The sequence below is a fragment of the Halichoerus grypus genome, chromosome 1, assembly GCF_964656455.1.
Source record: "Halichoerus grypus chromosome 1, mHalGry1.hap1.1, whole genome shotgun sequence".
Lineage (NCBI taxonomy): Eukaryota > Metazoa > Chordata > Mammalia > Carnivora > Phocidae > Halichoerus > Halichoerus grypus.
This window is the reverse complement of record NC_135712.1, coordinates 57,228,653-57,236,138: the sequence shown is the minus strand read 5'-3', so window position 1 is coordinate 57,236,138 and position 7,486 is coordinate 57,228,653.

Sequence of the window (7,486 nt, the reverse complement as noted above, 5' to 3'; positions counted from 1 at the left end):
AAAGGATTACTACAGGCAAACTAACAAACATATCTTCTCACATAGTTACCTTATTTGTGGGGGTGGTAAGAACACCCAAAATCTACCCTTATCAATTGTCTAATATTCAATACAATATTATTAACTATAGGCATCATGCTGTACCTTCGATCTCTAGACTTATTTATACTTTAACTCCATCCTCTTTGACCAACATCTCCCCATTTTCCCCACCTCCCTGCCCCTGGTTATCACCTTTCTGCTCTCTGCTTCTATGTAATCAACTCTTTTTAGATTCCACATATAAGTGAGACAATGCAGTTTTTTTCTTTCTGTGTCTGGTGTATTTCACTTAGCATAAAGTCCTGACCAAAAGAGAAGTTTCCAACCACACTTGCCTTCTCTCGTGGAAGGGACTGTTGTCAATGACATCGAGCATTTTGTTTGTACTATCCTATGTAAGTTGAGTTCCCCATCATCAACTTATTTTAGAATTTAGTACTAGGATAAATTTTCTCTCTTTTAAAAAGTCAATGTTCTTTCATTTCTTAGAAAAGGTGTTTCATCTATTTTCACAGTGGATTTGCAGTCGTTGTTAAGGAGAACTATGTAAACCCGTGTTTCCCTTTGTATCCTGGTTGCCAGGAAGCTTAAAGTCATTAAATGATTGTACCATGGAAATAAAGATTTTGCTTCCTACTACTTTTTTTTTTTTTACATCTTTGATGTATTTTTATTCCAATAACCTTACTGGATATTTGGATTTTACTCTGTGTTCTCAAATATGTATTTAAATATATGAAGTATACATAACACATTAGCCCTTCAAATTAATGCCATAAAATTAACCAAAGCTAAAGTGGAAATTTATCCCTGTGTACGGCTTTATGTTCAAACTATTAAGATTGCTTCTCTAATTTTGAGAATAATCTAAATACATGTGGAACATCTGATTAATTTCTGCATCAGATGTTCTCTTTCAGCCCTGCCCCCAACCTTGTCTGTGAGTTTATACTGGAATCAGGCAGGAAAACGATGCTGGGTGTGTGTGTGTGTGTGTGTGTGTGTGTGTGTGAGAGAGAGAGAGAGAGAGAGAGAAAGAGAGAGAGAGAGAGAGAGAACTTTAGATTAACCTATCCCAGCAGTGTTTATCAGGCCCAGTTTTCTAATCACTCCAAGAGACTGAATTGGTTGACTTTTCCTGCGTGGCAGACTTGAGTTTTCTTTGTAGCTTATCTGCCCATCCCAGAAAACAGCAGTACCCAGTGAAGGCCACTCCGGCAAAGCGCAGGGAGCTCAGCCTGTCTGCCTCTCTTCTTCATGTTCCCTTTCATCTGACTCTCACCATCTCTCCAGTTATCTCATTCCTTGATTTCAAATTCCCTCATGATATGCTAGGCTATGATATGCTATCTAATATGATAGGACAGGATATAGCATAATTCTTCGGAGCCACATTAGACAGCGATAAGTGTTCAGATTGATGTGTTGGATCTAGAAAGACCTCACTGACAGTTGTCAGACTTCTGACAACTCAGAGCAGCGGCCAGGATTCAGCACATGAGGAATGTTAAACACAAAAGCAAATTTACTAAGCATCAACTGTGTTTCACACAATGTGCCTAGATGAGTGGAAGATGGAGCTAAAATAAATCATTTATTATGTGGCTCTAGATAAGGAGTTTACTGCCAAGCATAGAACTGTAACATGGTAACATACTATAATACAAACTGTAAAAAAGTGATACAAATGGGTTCAGAGAAGGAGATATCTCTGCCCAATGAGTCTATCAGGGAAGACATCACATGTGACCTTCCTATGGAGAAAGGGCCCTTCTAGACAGAAGAGAGAGTGTTAACAAAGCAAGGGGACAGTGAAGCCAAGGTGGACTAGGGAAGCGATGCATCACACAGGCTGCCTGAGCCCACGGTGCATGGATGGAAGCATGAGAGACAACATGGGGGAGTTGAGGCCGGATTTGGGGGGAGGGGAAGAATAGGGCTTTAAATTTTAGATTTCATGTCCAATACCATTTTAATTAGGTCATTTCCTTGCTCTAAACTTGCACTGGCTCCTCCTTGCTGGACAAATACAGGAAGAGCCAGCGGCTGTGTAGGAAGTAGACACTGATTATATGGGGCTAGGATGAAAGAGAAAGATGAGCTCCAGCCACAGAGTTTGAAGAAAGCAATAGGATTCTATTTCCTAATATGTTAAACAAAGCTGTCAATCCAAGTCAAGGCTGCTCAGTTGAATATTCATTAAAGGCCCAGTCAAGACACACAATCCCTCTGCCCACTCCTGACTGCCATTCTTTTTCTCATGTTATGATGATTCTATAGTTACAGATCGTATGAGTCTCACAGAAATAAGCATGAAACAGGTACCTTTGGGCTGTTGGGCCAAGTGTTGGACTGGAAATCCAATGATTTAATATTCCAATGAACCGGTTGTGTCACCAGGGCCTTGGGGCTACTAGCTTGACCTTTTTTATAATGTTTCACATTATGGGGATAATTGCACTGTTTCTCTCAGGGGAGTTGTTAAGAGAGTTAACAAAAACATTTGTGTGTAGAACCCAGCGCTGGCTAGAGATTTAGCGTCACTACTCAGTAAGTTCTAAATGGTTGCTGGAAGCATTTAGTTCTGAGATACAGATCGCGATGTTCAGGGCTAGTACAGTTCTTCTAGGCTCATTTAAATTTCTGGCTTTTGTCAAGAATCAAGTTTATACGAGTTACAATTATGTCTAAAGAAGATGAAATTCATTTGCTGTTTCTCACACAGGAACAAAGAGAAACCCTATTTAACAGGTCCTTCTCTGATTGTTCATTTCAAGAGGTTGGTTCCTGAGATATTGGTCTTGTATTTATAAGATTGACAGAAGAATCTCCAGAACTTTAACATGGGTAGATGAATATATTGTACCTTTAATATTAAAGTTAGTTTATAAAAGGCTTATCAACCCAATAGAGTACAAGAGAAAAGTTACATACATCGAAATGAATTTGCTAGTCAAGAAGGCAAATATGGATACTTCCAAAGAGGACATTTCTCTCCCCTTACCCCAAGCCTGCTGGCAAAGCAGTAGCTCTCCCTCTGTTTCCTCTACAAAAAAGCCCAGATAAAGTCTGAGGATCCCCAACAGCAGGAGTGCTGGTGGGGATAAATCACCTAAGTGCTCCCCATTCCTCTCATCTGTTAACATTGATAGGCAATGTAATCAAGACAAGCCCTGATGTGGTTTATTGTTTTCCTATTATACGAGCTAGTTTTGTCCCCATCCCATCTGGCTCCCGAAGTTCATCAAAGTGACTATCCAGGTGGAAAATTCCTTACACAGTCAATTTTGAAGGAGCCATATGGATGGAGAGCAATATTACCCCTAATAAATAACTCACTGATAATTAGTTCTCAAAAGAAAGTTTTAGCTCTCATGGGCTATTAGCATTTCATGTTAAATTCTCTAGGACTTTGTAATTAGTTGAATGCTCTGATCCTATTGGAAATATCAACCACTTGTTTTCCATTCCAGCTGTCACAGTCCTTAGTACAAGAAAGAGGAGGGTTGAGGCGTGTACAGAAAAGAAGGTGGTGATCACTTACTGTACACCTTTACTCGGAGTCCCTTGGACCCAGCGGACCCAGCATGCCCAAATCATCATGTCCTTATCCCATGTACATCCCTCAACCCTCCTTCTTTGTTATAGTCCATAATTAAATAAAAGTCACCCCTTATATTCAGTCATCCAAACCCCCCCCAGTTTGGAAAGTGTCTTCAGTCTCTCATTTTCCCCAACCTCTATTACCAATCCATTGCTAAACCATATCATTTTGACCTCTTAAATGTCTGTCAGTAGTACTCTTTTCTCCATTCCCTTTGCCTTCATTGATCACCTGGTATTCTTAACTTCATTCTTAGAGAAGGAGCCCAGGAGCAAGCCAGGGCATAGGGGAGATATAGTTTCATGGGACTTGAGCTAGAGTGGGTGTGTGGTTGGCAAGGCTTGCCCAAAGCGATGGAAGATGGAAGAGTCTAAGGGGAAAGGTAAGATCCACAGCTTGGAAAGACAGTCAGAAAGTATCAAATCCAAGACCCTGTGTGTTTGGGCGGGAGAGGGGATGAGGTTATAGGGCTATTGCTGAGTGATTACTCAGTATTTGAAGTTTGTACTTATGGCAGGAATGTGATGGCCCAGTGGGACAGGAATAGGCAGACAATGGAATTGTAAGCTTCCAAATCAAGCCTCCGGTCTCAAAAGCACCAAATAAAATTCGTAATTATTTTATTTGTCCTTTTCTTTTCTCAGGTCCCCACTAGAATCTAAGCTTTGAAGTCAGGGACCTCTTTACATGTGTCACCATTATATGCCCAGGGTTTCCCATAGTACTTCAGGCATGATAGACACCATAACATATTTATTGAGAACCACATGAATTGGTCTTGAATACTGAAAATCTAATCTTATCACTTCAATGCTTAAGAATTCTTCAGTGACTCCATCAAGAATTTAGGATAAAATAAATCCAGGATCCTCAAGTTTGCATTAAGCAAATAAGCAAAAAATAAGCCATTTGGTTAGTTCAGGTTATTTTCCCAGTGGGTAGCTTACCATTTCCTCCCTCTTCCCCCTACAAGGAGGTCCGGTTTTAATCACAACACACTACTTGTCGCTTTTTGCATGTGTCCTATTCATTCACCTCTTTCTTAATAAGCGGCGATAGTTCAGAAAACACATTTTCCAGAAAGCTTTTCCCAACTTTATCCCTGGCCTTGGTCAAGTAAGAAGGCAGTGATGATTAATTTTGTGCCAACATAGCTAGGCTATGGTGCCCGGCTGTTCGGTCAAACACCAGTCTAGATGTTGCTATGAAGATTTTTTTTAGATATGGTTAACATTTAAATCAGTAGACTTTGAGTAAAGCAATTGCCCTCTATAACGTGATTAGGTCTCATCCAATCGTAGAGAACTTGAAGAGCAAAGATGGAGGTTTCCCAAAGAAGAAGAAATTCTCCTCGAGACTACAACATAGAAACATTGCCCAAACTTCCAGCCCGTGGCCAGCCCTACAGACTTCAGACCTGCTAGGTTTCACAACCACAGGCGACAATTCTGTAAAATCAATCAATCCGTCAATCTCTCTCTCTCCCCCCACCCCACAAAAATATGTATATATGTGTATATATATATATATATATAGAGAGAGAGAGAGAGAGAGAGAGAGAGTGTTTCTCTGGAGAACCTACACTGATACAGGAGCTTTCTATTTTAACTCCTATGTCTAACTTAGCAGAATGAGTAAATGAAAAATTAAATCCAGCATGAAGTCACTCTCCCTTAACAGAAGAGGACTTTGCAGTGCAGAGATAATCAGCTCATGGTAGGGAAACACTAGTGAGGTTAACTGACACCTGCTCCCCAGCATATCCCTGATTAGTCCCTCCCTTGCCACCCCCCCCAAGACTTGATCATCTGAGGCATAATCAAAAATAATGAGGCAAATAGACATTTTGTGAGTCCATTCATTCTGTTTGGAATGCGGGGGAACACATTACAAAGATTTCAACCCGCACTACCAGCCCTGTGGATTGGGAATGGCTGGGTGGGCCTCTGCCCTCCTGGAAGGAGGCAGCAAAATCCGCTGCTCTTCTAGAGAGCCTAAAAAGCGGGATGCCTTTCTCCGTGCATCCTGACTCACTCCTTTTTATGTGGGCTTTAATTTTTGAATGACCGATGAGTCACTGAAAAAGACCTCTCCACACCAGCTGCTTTGGCCCGCTTGTCATTCAACCTCGGGTCTGAACAAACCTCAACATGTCTTCAGTGAGGTAAGTAAGCACATGACCGAAGCTCTAGGCAAGGATTGCCAGACGACGGCTATTTTGCTCGTGCTTGCTGGACTTCTGCGTTTACGCTGGAAAACGCCAGATCATTCCCAGTAGGTATGACGGAGAGTAGGTACTGGTAAATATATACCAACAATCTCCGCGAATGAAGGGCACACGGAGAGTTCTTACCGATATGCACGTCGTCAACTCCCTCCTGCTTGGCCTCCTCTCTCTGGGTATTATCTTCCTCCATCAGGATCTTCTGCTGAATCTCAGAGGAGAAACTGGGATCGATACCAGCCTGTACTCAGTGAGAAAAGAAAAGTACCATGACTGGGAAGCCAAGGCGACCTCTGAAACCTGAAGGTCAACAGAGCTAACATCTGGAGAACACTAATGGCAGTTGAATTTGAAAAACAGACATCCTGGATCATCTTCTAATCCCACTGCTGCCTATCCTTTAGAATAACAAACTTAAACCCCATCACTATCAACCACCACCACCAACAGCACACTTTGGGGGAGGGGTGCCTGGGTGGCTCACTTGGTTAAGCCTCTGCCTTCAGCTCAGGTCATGATCTCAGGTTCCTGGGATCGAGCCCCTTGTGGGCTCCCTGCTCAGCAGGAAGCCTGCTTCTCCCTCTCCCTCTGCCCTTCCCCCTGCTCATGCACTTTCTCTCTAACTCTCTCTCTCTCTCAAATAAATAAATAAAATCCTTTTAAAAAAGCACACTTTTGGGTAGAATTGTTACAGATTTAAAAAAATAGATGCCAGCAAACAAGTATGGTCAATATTTAGACAGAAGAATCCATTTCTCAGCATAGTTGTTTCAGCTTGGGTTTTGTTGTTACTTGTTTTCTATTTTTCATCCCATGCTTTGCCAGCCATCCTGTTAGGTACTTTGTCTTCATTATTTCTTTTAATTTTTACAAAATCTCATATTTTGGAAAAGGGAACCAATGTCTTTGTTCTTAAGAGCTCCCCAAGGAGCTCCTGACTTTAAGTCATGCCTTTCTCAGCTCTCATATGAGTCCAATTTTCTCTGCAGACTCAGGGGTGCCCTAGGAGATGATGTGGTCCCACCATCATGTAAGGGATCCAATTTATCATGCACCGACTATGCCAAATATTTCTCATCTAATTTTCACAGTGACTCTAAGATTCAGTATTATCATTCCCATGTCACAGATAAGAGACCTAAGGCTCAGGAAAAATGAGAGAGTTATTAAAAGTCACATAACCAGTAACCCATGTTACCATGTAAGGTAACAACCCTCACCTACCATTCAGATGCTGAAAAGTATCAGGTTTTGTTCAAATTATTCTTGGTATATTAGGGAGGATGGATTTTAATGGTGACAGAACTACAGGCAGAAAGACCAGTTAGAGGTCTATTCAATATTTCTAGGGAGAGACGTTAAGAAACTAAAGTAGGGCATTTGTTTAAGATAACAAGGTTCAGACTGTGATATACATACAGATATAGAAATAGGCAAAGGCATAGAGATAAATATAGATATCTTATCAGCACAAGATAACTCAAGATGATTTACTGGTACTGGAAGGTGGGTATCTGGTGTGATTTTGGTAGCTGATAGATGATGATGCCATATCTAAAGGAGCCAAGAGCACCACGCAGAGAGAATGTGTCTCTCCATTCCCCTCTATTCCGAGA